A 17,513-nucleotide genomic window follows, 5' to 3' on the forward strand; every position below is an offset into this window, starting at 1 on the left:
GCAAATTGTATAATAATATCGATAATTTATGCTAAGAACATTTAAAAATTTAAAATCAAATTTAATTAATTTGTCTGTTGGACATGATAAAGAAATAAGCTTCTGCTTGGTAACGCAGTTTATTTATCTTAGCACTGGGTTTCTAATTACTTTTAAGTAACTGTGTTATTTATTTTCATTTACTAAAAGTAAGCAGTAAATGTAATATTATTACTGTCCCTAGGAAAATCTCTAAATACATGGGATAGATTTAAGAGTGAACTTGAATGAAATATTACAAATACATGTGATCTTGAATGATTAAAGCATTTGGTAGTTTTAGATTACCCCTGTTCCAGAAGATATTCTCATTAATTTATTTTATTATATAGAAAAGGATGAATTAGTTGAAAGACTAACTAAATGGTCAGATTTTTCTTTTTAACTTTGAAATAGTATCATTAAAATTAAAACTTAGGAACTTGTTTCAAATGTTATTCAAGATGCAATGCATATGTCTAACAGCTCAGTGAGATGAACAGATAGCTACTAATTTTCTTTCCAAAATAGACAAAATAGATTATTCTGTTTCATATGTATTCATTTCTTGGTAAATGAGTATCAATATTAGCAAAAATCTCTTGCCTCTAACTCCAAAGTCTTAATCTATATATTATCTATATATTTGTATCTGTATCTCTATCTATATACATATACATATATACAGTTGATCCTTGTACTTGGAAGGGGCTAGGGGTACCCATCTCTGTGCAATCAAAAATCTCTGTATAACTTTACAGTTGGCCCTCATATCTGTGATTCTGCATCCTTGTATTCACCCAACCATGTTTTGTGTAGTACTGTAGTATTTATTGAAAAAGATCATATGAATGAACCCATGCAGTTCAAACCTGTGTTATTCAAGGGTCAACTGCAAATGGATAGATAGATATAGATATATTTGGTTTTGCCTTTAAAAGGGAAACTAGCTTTAAAACAATGATAGCCTTTATACATTCTGAGTCTATTGTACATTTTAAGTGCTTTCAAACTTAGCATGCTCATTGAGGCAGAGATCACCAAATTCCATCAACTATACTTTCTTAGTAACAGAATGATGATCTTTTTTAATACAGCAGGGTGTCCAGTTAAAAAAAATCATCATTTCTGAAGTTCCTTTGCAGGTAGGTGTGATGATGTGACCAAATTCTAGCAAATAACTTAAGCAGAAATTGTTTGAGACTTTAGACAAGCTAGAATGGTGGAGCCAGAAAGATTAAAGGAATATGGTTCCCTGAGGAAGATGGGGCTGCCATGCTCATTCTGTTTTATCTATGCCTGGCTATTTTTTATGTAAAAAAGAAACTACCTTATTTAAGTTATTGTTTTAGGAAGCTCTGCTGTTCATACTTGAATGAAATTTATAACATATCCAGTCAGGTTATATATTCTTCAGTTTCCCATTATTACTATACGTCATATCTAAATGATGTGCCATTTAGACATACAGAAGTCACTTAGTTAGGTTATAGCTGTCTGTAAATAGCACAAAACAACAGGACAAAAATGTGAAAAAAAATCTTGCATTTGTACATTATAGTGAAAAACATTTGCACAACTCTCTCTTTCTTCTAGTAATAGCACCCTTACCCTGCCTCTCCCACCAGCTTCTGCAGATCCATTCCCATCTCATTCAAACACCTCCAGGTAGCAGTGTCATCATCTTTTAAGTGACTCCACCTCCCTGGTCACTCTCTACTATTTATCCCCTCACCCAAACTAGGGTAGTAATTGCAACCTTTGCTCCTGATTTGTCCAGGCAGTTAGCACAAAGACCCAATCAGAAGTCAGAGTTTTACCTAAAGTGATTTTTAATTGGTACTAAGAAAAGGACCATTGCTTTCTAGTATTGAAAATTGGAAAACATGAGGTAAGACTTGGTAGCAGCTGTGATTTTAATGTTTAAGCGAAAACTGGTATAAAACAATGAACAGGAATAGAGCAGATAGAGTGACTTACAAAGACCGTCCAATGGTTTGGGGGTTACAATGACCAATTGTCCCTGAAGCCCTTATTATTGTTCACTTATATGAGTTGATAATTCTCCCATTAGGCTAATTTTGTCTCATTTTAATTTCAAACATTTTGCCACAAAAAGTCCTGAACTACAAGTTGACTTACGTGTCTTTATTAAAATAGTTCAATTGGTCTTGTGATGTTTGATATTGGACAACCAAAACATATATAGCTTCTTGCGTGACTGTTTCATTAACCCTTTGTAAACAGTCTTTACCTACTCCTAAGACAAACTTGAGACCTACACACCCTCAAGATATGAATTAGGTACATTCATATCAAACATTTCAAGATTTCAAAAAAAATGTATACCTTGTTGTTGGAAGAGTATAAAAAAAGACAGCTTCCTATTTGAATGAAAAATAATATTAGAATCATGTATGCTGTCAAGAAATGTATAGAGTACATAAAGTGATGTACCAGATAAGAACACGTCAGTACATTTTCTCAGGAAGGTAAAGAAAGCTCAGGATTACCAGGATTTAAATTGTTTATTGGCAAACAATCCCTTTTTTCAGGCTTCTTTCTGAAACTTAAAAGATTTGGTGGAATAACATATTGATTACTCTTAAAACTCCAGAACGTAATCTCTGTTCTTTTAGACTCTCTGTGTAACTAGGGACTGGAAAGAGAATGTCCTCTCTGTTTATGTGAGTAATTAATCAGAAGCATTAATTATTAGATCCCATTTACCAGAATTTTGCACTGAAAAAATGAGAGTGGAAATTGAGTAATTATCTTCTTCCCATATTACATATTGTATATTTTCTTTCTCCTTTTTATTTTTCACCAATATACCAGGTAAGATGCAATACTTTTTTTTTTAAAGATGTTTTTGATGTCGACCATTTTTCCAATCTTTATTGAGTTTGTTACAATATTGCTTCTGTTTTATGTTTTTGGGGTTTGTTTTGGCCCTGCGGCATGTGGGATCTTAGCTCCCCAACCAGGGATCGAACCCACACCCCCTGCGTTGGAAAGCGAAGTCTTAACCACTGGATGGCCAGGGAAGTCCAAGATGCAATACTTTTATAATGAGATATTTTAAGTGTGGTTTTGGTACACATACCCATTCAACAGAAGCAAACATTTTAAGGTTTTAATTATGTTTATTTTAAGTTAGATCAGATTATTTTTTGGTTTATATACTTTCTAGTTTATATCCCACTTTATTTTATATATTCATTCTAATTTATGTCTTTATTTTAAAAAGGATACAAATGACTTACAAATATGTACAAAATGTAACAACATAAAGTAAGTTTAAATAAGTAGGAAAATGAATGAAGAATAAATTAGATTAAACAAGGGCCCAGGAACCAGAGCATGCCTAGTTCCCAATATCCATGCCATCAACTCAAATGCACTTACAAGGAGCAACCTGTGTTTGACATACATTCTTGAAAATCCAATAGAAAGAGGAAAAAATAATTATTAAATATTTAGTATCTATGTTCATGTTCTCCAATAAAGTAGCCACTAACCACATGTGACTTAGCCACTTGAAATGTGGCTAGTCCGAATTGAAAAGTCCTATGTATAAAATGCACTCTGAATTTCAGACCTAGAATAAAAAAAGAATGTAAATATCTCATTAATAAGTTTTATAGAGGTTACATATTTAATGATAACATTTTTGATATATTGTGTTAAGTAAACTATATTATTAAAATTAATTTTACCTGTGTCTTTTCACTTTCAGAGTGGCTACTAAAGTATTTAAAATTACATAGGTGGCTTGCAGTTGTAATTCATTATATTTCTTTAGGACACCACTGGTCCATACGGTAAAACAATTTCATTACTCTAGGAAATCACTACTATTCCAAATGCAGGCAGTTCTCACTTTGCATAGTTCTGATATGCATGGATTTCAGTTTCTATTAGTTTAGTTAGCTAACACTAGTCCCCCACACATGATCCAAATTTTAGTTACCATGGCATATTAACTATGAGTTATTGTATAAAGTGTAAATTTCACTGCTAGCTATTCATTCCACAAGTATCTAGTACACCATGTTCAGTGACCAATCATGACACTTCCTTCTCAGTCTCTTGATGATTGGTTACTGCATATCTGTTTTCAGACAGCATGCATAGACAGTAAAGCATGTACTTGTGTTGCCTTATTGTCTCCAAGTGATAACCCATGTGACACCTTACAAAATGAATAATCAAAAGAGAGTATAGGCCAACAAAGATAAAATGCAATAAATAAACAAAAAATCATAACAATGGAACTGAAATTTTAATTAAATGTATATGGAGTTATAAAAGAAATAGTTGATTGTGAAGATGTTGGCACTGCCATCATTTGAGAAACCTAGATATGCAGTCAGGGGAACTTAGTGAAACCCAACTTATAGACATAAATGAGGAAAGTGGTTGTGTTAAAAAAGATGCAGAGGAAGTGGTGCTGGCAAAACTTCACATTAATGGAACTTTCTGAAATTATTTTACATCACTGAAAGCATAAAGAGGAAAATGTGTTGGAAGCTGATGCAAACTTAGAAAGTAATATATAACAGTTTGTCAAGGCATGTAAAAGGTGCTTGCTCCCTATCCTAAGTTATAAGGCAAGAGGAAGGCAAGCACTGTTCAAACTACTCTTCATAAGTTTTTTTTTTTTTTTTTTTTACTAAGAGATAAAACACTTTAATTCTCAATGTTTCTTATGGTTTAAATTATAGTACACTTAATCAATATTAGTTTTGCTATTTTTAATTCTCTATACATTTATCCCTAAGTCTAAGAGAATATTAATGTTTTAAGAAATTTTTTAAAGTTTACAGAACAATAGAAAAACATTTTCTATTGATTATTAAGAGAGCTTTGCACAGTTGTAGCTTTAATAGTCATTTTTACAATCCTGCATGGAGGCAAAGTGAGGACTACTTGTATTAAGATCAGGGAGAAATATTTTCTGAGGTTTCTCATAGAAAGGTTATGGAAAGCATCTTAATTCCTTACAGCAAAGTCAGTGATGAGATCTACTGGACTCTTTTTTGTAACCTCGCCAAAGTACTTGATGGCCTCCTTAGAACAAGGGAGTTCCGTGATGGGACAGTGTGATGAGATCCAGGGGTAACTAGCTCACTGATCATTTCTCTTTATTCACTGATAGATTTGAGAATGGGCTATCAGTTTTTTTTTTAATTAATTAATTAATTAATTAATTATTTTTGGCTGCGTTGGGTCTTCATTTCTGTGCGAGGGCTTTCTCTAGTTGTGGCGATCGGGGGCCACTCTTCATCGCGGTGTGCGGGCCTCTCACTATCGCGGCCTCTCTTGTTGCGGAGCACAGGCTCCAGACGCGCAGGCTCAGTAATTGTGGCTCACGGGCCTAGTTGCTCGGTGGCATGTGGGATCTTCCCAGACCAGGGCTTGAACCCGTGCATTGGCAGGCGGATTCTCAACCACTGCACCACCAGGGAAGCCCTGGGCTATCAATTCTTAAGGCAAATTTTTATGAACATAGTTTCTTTCTAATCTTAAAAAAGGGAGCAGTGGGCAGTTTGGGATTACATTCTAGAAGATATACCACTAATGGGAATATTGTTATCAGTTAAGTACAAAGGGCCTTATGTTTTAACAAGCAGCAGAATAATACAATTATTAAATTAAATTAGCTATTAAATCAGAAGAATATTGATGTTTTTAAAAGATATGCATATTCTGAGAACTGACCTTTTATGTCAGTTTTTCTTTCTTGGTTTGAGATGCTGAGCCAGCCAAGTGAGATTTGGTATCAAGACCAAGGTATAGATCTGTGGGTACTGCTCGTATTTGTCTTTGTTTGTTTGTTTGTTTGTTTCGGATCCTGGTGAGTATCTCTTAATACTGGTAAAACTGAGCACTGTCTGGAGTACTAATTGGTTTCATATTTCTTTTTTCCATAGAGAATTACTTTACCACAGCATGTTAGATCATATCTGAAAGGTATCTGTTCTCCCTTTCCATTAACTCTTCCCTTTATTGACTATGGAACATTTTCCATTTTCAATATTTTGATGTGAATTCACTTGTAGGATCCTCACAGGGGCCCTATGAGATAGGGTAGGTATTTTTATTTCCCTTTGTCAAATGAAAACAAAGAGACCACAGGGAGTTGGGTGGCTATTTGTGACGACCATGAGAATGCACCTGGCATATTTCCAACTGCTGGGAGCTTAATTGACTGAGGACCCCAGCTGCTTCCTCTGACATCCATCATGGGAATGCGAAGGAAGCCTCATTCCTAGGTAACAGGAGACTCCTCAGAGTAGCTGGCTTGGTTTGAGGACTCCCAATGGCTATGTTTAATCTTTCCTGGACTAGGGCACTTTCACCCACCCTTACTTCCCTCTCCTTAACTCTGGATCACGGTTGTGTCATGGTCTAATGACTTTCTCAGCCTTTCCAGCCCCTGCCTGATTTTCTTTCCTGCAGGTATTTCCACTAAGAAAATTAGATCAGGAAGAGCTACTGCTGACTTTCAGAAACTGAACTATTGCTGGCCTTCAAAAACACAAAATATGCAAACAAAGAAACTTGATGCTGGAGATTACAGCTTCCTGTATCAGCAAAATATAGCATTTGCAGGAGCTCACAGGGAAGCCACTGCAGCTATCATACTCTCTCTACCAGCACGTCTACCTGCTGGAGGAGAATAAGGGCTTCTTTCCCTCTTGCACATTTCAAATTTCTTAAGAGTACCTCTCATTGGTGTAACTAAACTAGAACCCATCAGGCAAAGGAGCCTAGGAAACGGGTCCAGTTCCTGACATGTCGGAGAAGTATAGAAGGTGGGGACATATACATGATGTCTAGCATTGATAGTTAGAAACAATTCAAGGAACAAGGGCTGCTGAAGACTATTTTTAGCTAGCCATTTTTCTGAACCCATTCAATTTCTTCAGTGCCGTTTCATTGTAGATTTTGTTCTTTAAACTTGACTCAGGTTGGGTCACTGAAATTCCTTAAAATATGATTAATCTAAGGTTCAACATCACTTCTTCCATTACCCAGATGTTTATTTTTCAGTCATTTACATACATTCTTTGCCAGCTTCCTTGTGCTCTGCAATTGACTACTGTGCTAATATAGGAATAGATGGGGTTAGAGAGAGCAAAACATATCTCTGCTTCTTCAGCAATTTCAAGACAAGAGTTTCATTTATTTTTCTAACTTTTCTTTGTGTTTTATTAACCTTTTTTGGGATGTGTGAAATGGTGGTAATAAATACTTGAACATTTAATCTTCTACTGAGCTTACTTAACTTCTTCAAGGGAAAAAAAATCAGAGCATGGTCCTTATCTTTAAAGCTACAATATTTTGCATTTTTTCTTTTTATTAAATCCCCCACCTGACTCTCCTATTGAAAGATTCATTTAATTATAGAACATGTGCCATCTTAAGTCATTTATTATTCTAGACTCTGAAAATATAGTAGTGAATAAGATGAAAATGTCCCCTGCTCTTGTGGAACTTTCATTTCTAGTGACAAGAACTATCAATAGTTAAATCAACTGAATGAAAAAAGAAAGATGATTTCAGACAACAGTAAAGTCTGAGAATAAAATAAAACAATGCAACATGAAAGAGAGAACAGCTGAGTCTGAGCACAGCATAGTTAGGAATGTTTTGCTGAAGAATTGCATTATTTGGGACCTGGAAGAAAAGAAGTTTCCAACTACTAAGGGACAGAACATTCTAGGCAAAGGAAACGATATATGCAAACATCTTAATGCAAATTTTCTGGCAGAAAAGAACATACATTCAGGCATGCAAAAGGTCAATATGGCTGTATCATAAAGGAACAAGAGGGAGTTAAGAGTGTTATGAAAGATGAATTTGGACAACCAAATCAGAACCTAGAGGGTTCTGTAGCCACGTTGAATTTGTTATTCTAAGAGCAAGTGCACATCATTGTAACAGTGAAAACACAAGTGTTACATGTTCTGATTTGCAGTTTTAAATAAACAATAGGACTAAAATAAGTAAACCATGTTTTTATCAAGCCTTTATTCTATATAACTGCTACATTTAAAAACATTAATTAGTCATTATCTTTAAAGTAATATAATGAGCATTTTATAATGGGTTTTGGTTTCATTATTTTCACTTATACATACAATACTTTTACACATAAGTATTTTAAAAATCTGATAGTTGTTTTTTTTCTCTGATTTGCAAAACAGTGTGCTAAAATTAGAAGATTTTGACAACAATGACAATTTCATTGTTGCTTGTAAACTGCTTAAATATTAAAGATGTATTGATTACTTGTCCTGGAAGTCTCAATAGAGATCCAGACTGATACAAGTCCTGTATAAATAATCTTTGTGAGAAAAAAATTACAAAGTGATAAGAGGTAGAGAAAGGGGTAAGTGTTATAGCAGTGAAGGGAAGGGAGTAAGCATTTTGTGAAGAAATCCATCAGATAACATTACAGAGTTTAGCACCGGATATTACTTGTATTAGCCTGCTGGAGCATTCCCATAGAAGAAAGGAATGTAAGCTTTATTTTCAGCCTCACAATTCTAATGAAAGGCCCTCTCTTCCCCCACAGAATGAACCGCAGCCCAGTGCATGAGACAAACTCTTCCAAAAGCCTTCGTGCCAGTGACTTAAGTGAAGGACTTTGATCTCTGTCCCCCACTATAGACAGCAGAGTCTTGCACAGTTCATCTCACTGTACTTATGTCCACTCAGCAATACAGTTTCTGTGCTGAAAGTACTTCTTTCTAGCACATGATACAAAATAAATATTCAAGAAAATTGTTAAGTTCCTCTAGGGGAAGATAAATAACAACGAATATTAACATTCTTTTTTCCGGACTTGGGTTTAAGAAGCAAGGTTGACAGGCAGACCACTGCAATGCTGTGACTTCAGAAGCATTTCCTGCCTGAGCTGAATGAGACTTCCGTTTAATGACTTCATTTTCAAACTTCCTTTTCCTGTACTCCTTCAGAATATGTTTTAATTCATTCAGTCAGTCAGAATTGTTGAGTGTCTACTTTATGTGGGGCAATTTGTTTTCAGCATTGAGTTGTGTATACAGTAAGCTGAAGTTAAGTGTGTGTGAGTTTCTGAGTGCCATTATATGTGTTATCTACTAATTATTTTCTGTAACAATTTATTTTTCTTTTCTACAACAGTTTGTTTAAAAAAGGTGAAATGTTGCATTACTAGAACTATTTTATGAGAAATAATAAACAGCTTATACAAATTGCATTTCGATTTGGAGCAAGAATAAAATTCTACCTAAATAGTTTTATTTCTTTTTAAAATGATTATTATATGGACTAAAAAACTTACCTTTTTTACTTAGCATTTTATTAAAGGTAAGTGCACATTAAGTTTTTTCTTTCAAATGTGTAACTACCCCATTCCAGTATCATGTTTTATCTCATTGAATACCTAGAGAATAAATAAGAGATTACCACTGATTTCATTACCAGAGACAGCATGTACACAACTGGATAGAAACCTTAGATCATTAAACCATTTCTCACTGAAAACGTAACTTAAAATCCTTACCCTGCTTATAGCCCCTACACATCTGTATGATGATCTTTCTATTCTTTATTGACAAAAGTCATACTTCTGTTACTGAATATTTAACCATGGGTCATTTCTGCTTTTGAGATATAATCTCTCAGACAAGTTATTTGATTTCCTGTATCAGTCTTGCTTCTTCCTTTAGAATAGAAATCATAATGCTTGCCATCAATCTGTCTTAGCCGTGTAGGTTGTCTCATATAAAAGGATTAAGAGCATACTTTACTTTGGGGGTTTATAAAAAATTTTACTCCCCACCCATATCCCAATCCCACTTGGAACCCTAGGTTTCTGCCAAAATTATGCTTGCTAAGTGCACTCATATTCTCCATGTCATGGAAGTGGTTCAGTCTTCATTCAGAGGCTGCATAGTCCAGCCACTAAAGTGGGGGTCTTTGAAGCCCTCTCAGCAGCACACATGGATGGATACCATCTCATATTCTCTGATTACAATCACTCTTCTCAGGAGGAGGTGTCTATCTGTGCCCTTCAGAATCTTAAACCTTTAAATGATGAGGGTCATCACTGACCCAGGTTCCTGGGGTCATAAGCATTAGGGCTATATGCTCATGACTTCCCCGTGATCTCTTCCCTCCTAGCATATTCAGACGCACACTCTGGGCTTCCTACATATGCACTACTGGCTTCCACTTGGGGCAAAATTCATATGTAAACTCTTTTAGCCATACCATCATCCAGTTGTTCCTTCAGATAAACTCAAATAGCTATTTTTTTAGGACTTTTTTCCCCCCTACTTAACTAACATAAGAAAGATAGTTGGAATTTGTTTAAAACATGGAACCTTAAAAAATTAGCATGACTTACTAATGAAAACAGGAGAAATCCATTTAAACATTTAAAATTTTTGGTGGCTAGCATTGGTGTTTGAATTTTATCTCAAAAGACTAATCAGACTAAGCTTGAAAGCAGCTTTCATGGAGCGATGGATTAAAAGGCCCAATTCTGAGAGAAAAATATTGGCAACTTTTTAATGATGGCTTTAAAAGAAAGTACAACAAATTTTTTCTGACCAAAATTTAAGATTCTTATTTATACATGTTCTACATATAGGCAGGATTTCTAGAATTTAGTGTGTGTGTACATGAAACACACAAATATGATTTTTTTAAATGTTATGTATAACAGTTGTCAAACTTTAAATGGCAAACATTGTTCTCGTGTCATTAAAAGAACTGCAGAGCCAGAGTGGGTAAAAAGCCTTTGATTGCTCCTGCAATGGTTTCATTTTAAATACATATGCCATTAAATTAAGTTATGAAGAACAAGAATAGGGTGTTAGTGGAGGGCGGTTTGGAGTGGCGCGGTAAGTTCATCTTTGATACTCTCCTCTGATGCAAACACAAAGCAATCTTGGAGAGAAATTAAGGGGAAAATTAAGAAAACATAGCTGAACTCAAAACAAGGATAAACATCTCTGGAGATCAGAAATGGAAAAGAGAAACAAAGCAGTGTGTGTTGCTGAAGCCACACCCAGCTTGGCAGGAGCTATCCTCTGTAGGAAATGGGGACTAAACGTGCTCCAGGTCAAGTCTGACACAGGACCAAGCTCCTTGCTTGCATCCAGAGCTAAGATCAATTTCCTCAGATGTATAAAATAATAAAAACAGTAGTGTTTTTTTTTACCTGATTCCCTGATCTTCAAATTTATAACAAGCAGTAGGTCTAGGGAACCAGAGGATAAGGACACTTCTGGCGATCAGGAACAAAATCAAGCCACTCTCTGGCCCATCAGATTGACCAATGACTTCTTCAGTGAAATGACAAGGATGAAGTTTTGAAATACCATCATAAGAATTGGGGACACTGGGGGCTGAATGTAGGGGTAGGCAACTCTATAGTTACTAGGTAATGGTAGGTGAACATAGAAGAAGAGAAGAAGTCAAGGAAGAAAGAGAGAGAGAACAATGAAATCTTACTACTCAGAATGAACCTGCACACCAAGGTTATAGAGTAAATGAAAAATAAATAAATAAATAAATAAATAAATAAATAAATAAATAAATTTCAAAATGAAAGACCACCAGCAAAATCAACAATCTGAATTTGAATTTACTCAAGATTAATTTTAGGAGACAGCATGTTAAAAAAAACAAAACTTAAATAACATACTTAAGATGTTCATGTATGAAGGAATAATCTCTAATTAAAATTAAAAAGGTAATAAAATAAGATAACCATTAGACCAGTCACAGCTGAAGAATGAATAAATTAGAAGATAATATGAGTTAATCACCCAGAATAAAGAAAATAAAGATAGAAATATGAAAGAACAGTTCAGAAACATGCTAATAAGAGTAACAAGAGGAAGAATTGAATAAATAGAAAAAAACCGGTATTTGCCTAACATGAAGTCTCAATAGTATAAATACTAAAATTGAATAGTGACAATTCAAGAAAATAAATTACATCTGAACTTCATTTATAAGCATGGATTTAGCCTTTTAAGTAAACTACCATACCATTCTACTTTTAAGGGAAGAAGCAGTTTAGGAGAGAAAATGTATTGTCTGTCACAATTTATTCAAAGTTTGGAAACTTCAAATAGTATTGTACATAGGTTATATATAGATACATTTTATTGTTATAGTATAAAAACCTACATGGGATGGAGGCAGAGGAATGGGATTAGAGAGGTGGTTTACCTGTGTCTATAATGTTTTATTTCTTTTCAAATGACGAAAAGCCCATGTGACATATGATTTGATAAAGCTCAGTGCTCCTTACATTGTCTTCTGTATTTTTCTGCATGATTGAATTATTTCATTTATTTTAAAGGTATGTGAGTTGGGGGAAAAAATCAGATTTTAATGAAAAATGAATAAAATGTAAAAATAAATGAAGACTGGAAAATCAGTTTCTGCCAAGTGACAGTAGACTCATTCCTCTAGTTCATGCTTTATAGCTGAATATCCTTTTATTTCTTCTTCTTGCCTTATGGCAGTAGCTAGAAATTCTAGTCCTATGATGAATTAGAGTAGTGAGAGTACTCATTACTCTTGCATTGGTCCTGATGTTAGAAAGAAAGTATAATATGAATGTTAGCTCTTTTGTTATGGTCCCACAGGTCCCTGAGACTCTGTTGGTGGTGGTAGGTTGTTTTTTTTTTTCTATTTTATTTTCTCTTTGTTGTTCAAATTGGGTAAATTTTATTGATCTGTCCTTCAGGTCACTGATTCTGGCCTCTGTAATCTCTACTCTACTATATATTAAGCCCATCCATTGAGTTTTTATTTTGGTTATTGTATTTTTAAGTTCTATAATTTCCATTTGCCAAAAACTGGAAACTGTTCTTCAACAGGCAAATGGTTAAAAAGGCTGTGATACATCCATATCATGAAATATTAGTCATCAATTAAAAAGAACAAACTATTGATACATGTAACAATTTGATGTATCTCCAGGGAATTATGCTGAGTGAAAAAAGCCAATCTCAAAAGGTTGTATGCTATATGTAGACATGAATATAACGTTGTTGAAAAGTATAGGCATGGAGAATAGATTCAGTGGTTGCCAGAGTTAGGGACGTATGATGGTAAATATATGAATATATGCTCCCCACTTAATTTAAAGTTGTTTCCTGGCTATCTCTCTACCCACTGACCCCCCACCCACCCTGCCCTTCCAGTGTCTCTTGCCTTTACTCTGCACTGAGTGACTAGTGTTTGGGGCAGGGGCAGGATCAAGGAAAAGTAATCTAATCTATAAATGGGTTCATTCAGTATACTGAACAAAGAGGTCAGAAAACACACACACGGACACACACACACACTATTCAGTGGAAGGAGTAAATCAACCAGACAACCAACCAGAGAATCTCCAGTGTTTTGGTTTCATTATGTATGTGTATCTAAGTGTGAAAAAAGAATTTTAGCAAGGAATTTTAATTTTAATATTGTGGAGCAGGGTGATTCCAGTAGGCTGAAGGAATCCGTATATTTGATGATTCAATAGAGTCACATCCTGAAGATTTTCACAGGAATCTTCTAGTTCCAGCCTTCCTACTTCCCTCTCCCAGTAGCAGAACACCTCGTGTACTGTTAACTAGCAGGACACATGCTGGGAAGATGGAAAAAACAGGGCTTTCCAGTGTGATTGACTCCAACTCAGCCTTGTGAACTCTAGTTAGCTTTTGAAATAGAATACACCGCCATGAGCACTGAACCTTTTCTAGTGGATTCTGGCTTATTAGCTATCTGGACATCAAAAATATCACTTAAATCCTTATTTGTCATCTAGGAAAAAAGGTAAAGGTCAACAGGAATTGAAAGTTTTACTAGGTGGCCCTCTTCAATAGATTTGCAAGTGCAAATCTCAAAAAACTCTCAGGATATTTTATGCTAGAGAATTAAAGGGAAAGGAGGATATGGCTCTATCTTGGTACTATATAATTAAGGGCCTACTGAAAATCTCCCTGTTTGGATCTACTCTTTCCTCAGTGGAAATACTGGTTAAGCTATAGATGAAATAAAGGTGATAAGGAAGAATGACTTGTTTTTGAAAATTTTAGGGAAGCTGAAAGAGATAGCTTAAATAGTAGCTAAGTGAAAATTAGAATTGCTATGACATACACAGCGTCTTTTACCTCTGACAGAAAAAGCCTTGTGTTCCAAATATAAAACACTTGGGGGAAGGATGTTAAGACACTCGAAAGAATTCGTGTGTAAGGTGGATGTGTACTTCATGGTTTAAAAAGAATACTCTCAGTTTAGGTAGAAAGTCTGTCAGATGTCTTTAAGTTTCCCACTCTTTGCCTCTCATCCTCATTTTTGAGTCTCCAAAAGTTTGCTGCTGCATCATTATTCTCTCTCTACTACTTAAAGACAATAACTTTAAAACTGTGCTTTGAAGAGCTCTAGGAATTCCGTACAGGTCCCTCAGTGATGAGCACCCACAGCAAAAGAGAGAGATGGTAAGCATCATACCATTCTACCAGAGCAGGTTTGCCCTATTAGTTTATTTGTTTATGCTTCTAGGCATCATTTTCTTTTGAGTAAAAAAAAAATAAAGCTTGAGAACAAATGTGTTGGCAAATCCCTAGGTCTTTGACTGTAACATTAGAAAAACTGTGTCAACATGCTTTGCTATAAAAATGATATCCATCTATAATGTATCCTGCTGAAATCCATACAGTAAGATGAAAATCCACATTTTAAAATGTAAGGAGAAAAATGATTTTGTAAGTAAGCTGATAAAAGCAAATATTAGGTCTGAATCTTAGTGTAGAATTTGTGTTTCTTATGGCTTCTCAAATTTTGATTCAACTAATGGAAGACTAGAGAAATAACACATTAGGTCCTATATAACAGTTAATAAACCCTCAAATCCAATCAAGGCCCATACTGAAATAGTAGTTGTTTTATTAGTAATACTATAACAATACTAATTAATAGTGTTTTAGGTATATTTAAAACTGCGTTAGTCTTCTTAACATTATTCCTGTATATGAATGTGAGGACCCCATCAGGGCAAATGGTCTGCATCAGGGATGTTTATCATGATTGTAGCTTTGAATCCAGTGAAAGGAGCTCTAAAATTTGGATAGATCTTTTGAAGTGAATATTTTCAAGATGCCAAAGAAGAAGAATTGTTTCCAGAATATAAGGATTATAATCCCATTGTACTCCAGGCTAGCCAGAACGCTACCGAAATATTGTATATTGGTTTTGATAACATAATTTAAGAAGATCATTGACAAACTGGTGCCTGATCAGTGGATATTGACAAGTTCATAAAGCATCTGAATACAATGGAATACCATGTCATCTGATGGGCATTAGAAAGGTTTCTGTGGAAAGTTTAGTCAAGAGAAGCCTTGGAAGATGGTGGTAGAAATTTTCTCTCCTTTCAGTCAACATAGAAGACTATAAGATAACTGAAACATGTTAGCTGAAAGGCAAAGTAAGACTAACAATTGGAAGTTGTATGAAGCAAATTATACTGATAGAAACAAAATTTATGAAATGATATGTTAAAAAATAGAGTGTGCTTCCTTCTGAAGTCCTACATTTCTTTTCATAGATACACACAGAGTACTAAATTTGGGATTTTATCTGTCCAGAACGTTGGAGAGGAATTCCTATCTTGGAAATGTTTTGTCCTAGATAAACTCAAAGTCCTTTCTAACTCTAAATTGACATCAACTGTCACCGTCATCCTTTGAGAAGTGCTCTTTGAATATTTTAGGACTCTTTACAACTCAAGTATTTAAAAAGCCTTTGTTATGTTACATGCATTAAGCATACATTTTATATACATTATCCTATCTCATGACATTGATTTGTTCATTCAGTAAATATTTCCTGAACACTATCTGCCTGATAACTATGCTAGGCACTAGGCTGATACAGGTGGAGCTTGGGTTTCAGTTATTTGGGAAAGATTTGAAGGGAAATAGTCATTTTGGACTAAGGAAGAGTGAAGTGAAAGAAGACTAAGCCTACACAGCATATAAGAGTGTGTTCTCCAGATAGTCACCTGGGACTTGATCCACTGGGACCTTCTGCAAAACCCCAAAGAATGCATTTCAGAATCATCTGCCCAAGAGACAGAAGGGCAGAGACTTTATCCACGGGGTCCATTGGTCAGGTGTTGCTCCATGAGGTGTTCACTCTCATGCATATCCAGGCCATACTTGCGTGAGAGCCTGGCAGGATTTCACAAGCATTTTAGTCAGGTAGTCAGAGACACCTCATGGCAGAAAGCAAGAGCTCCACAGTGCAGCTGAAGGGAGATGCTTCCAGGTACACCTGTGTGATGCTAGTTGCTATGGCCATGGCTGGATAAAATGCAGGCCCAGAAGACAGTGAGGTGATGTACAAGAGGAATCTGAGTCCACTCTTATCCCTGATTCAGATCTTATCCATTATGAGAATTTAGTCCTTTTACTTTACTCTTTCTCTGCTCAGTCCTTCTCTTCTCTCTTTCATATCTCTTAAGAGGAAAATATCCTCAAATTTTCTTTATGAAGAAAATTTGTATGAACTTTGTATATCCCCTGTCTACAAATGGAGCTCAGGACCACTTTCGCACATCCAAGGCCCAGGCAGAACTTTGAAATTACTGCTTAAAGCCCACTACATTAAGCTTTAAGCAAGACATCTTGCTTCTAGGTTGTTATTTAGGGTGTGCAGCACAGATGTGTGTGTGTGTGGTGGTGATGTTTGTTTTTTATTTCCATGAAAATGAAATAAGAATAGTGGAAGTTGGTAGAAGAAAAAACTTGACATTATAGATTCAATATGGGTGGGCACTTCTAGATATCTTGAAAGAAAATAGATCTTATTAGAAACATAAGCACATGCAGAAATTGCCAGTCCTTCTGTGCCATTGGAATGTTCTATTCCCAACTCCGACTCTTAAAAATATAAATAAACATTATCTTATTTTGTTTTATTTTGGTTGAAGAGAAGTTTAGATGTCTTTGTGGAAACTATATGTGGATTCTGAGGGAGAAAAATGTGTTCCCATTTGTCTCGCTGGTATTCTGTAGTTTGAAATAGTTTGCAATAATTAAAAAAGAAGGAGAGAAAAAACTAAATTACTATCACTTACTACCTGTTAGGGATTTGTTATTTTTTTAAAAAATCAACTCTCAACTATATAATCAGAAATTCCCTTCATTTCTGAAAAAAATTAAAATAAGATGACGTCTAGAATTTTTTTTAAATATGCACCTTGCTTTTTTTGTCTGTTTCTATACTGTATCTACTGTGTGATTATATCTTCTAAACATATGAATATTGTAATACCATTTGTTCTTTTTTTTTTAATATTCACATTTTTTAAAAATACAGCTACTTAATGTCACTGAACTGTGCACTTTATTAATTTTATTTTATTTTTGGCTGTGTTGGGTCTTCGTTTCTGTGTGAGGGCTTTCTCTAGTTGCGGCAAG

The 17,513-nt window shown here is 35.0% G+C and overlaps 1 long non-coding RNA gene across 2 annotated transcripts in view; it reads left to right on the forward strand.

The window, feature by feature from the left end:
• The window catches only part of LOC309612494, a 947,061-nt gene that overhangs the window by 906,690 nt on the left and 22,858 nt on the right, over nt 1–17,513 (forward strand). The window lies entirely within an intron of this gene.

The sequence above is a fragment of the Balaenoptera borealis genome, assembly GCF_965194805.1.
Source record: "Balaenoptera borealis genome assembly, chromosome: 15".
In the NCBI taxonomy this organism is placed as follows: domain Eukaryota; kingdom Metazoa; phylum Chordata; class Mammalia; order Artiodactyla; family Balaenopteridae; genus Balaenoptera; species Balaenoptera borealis.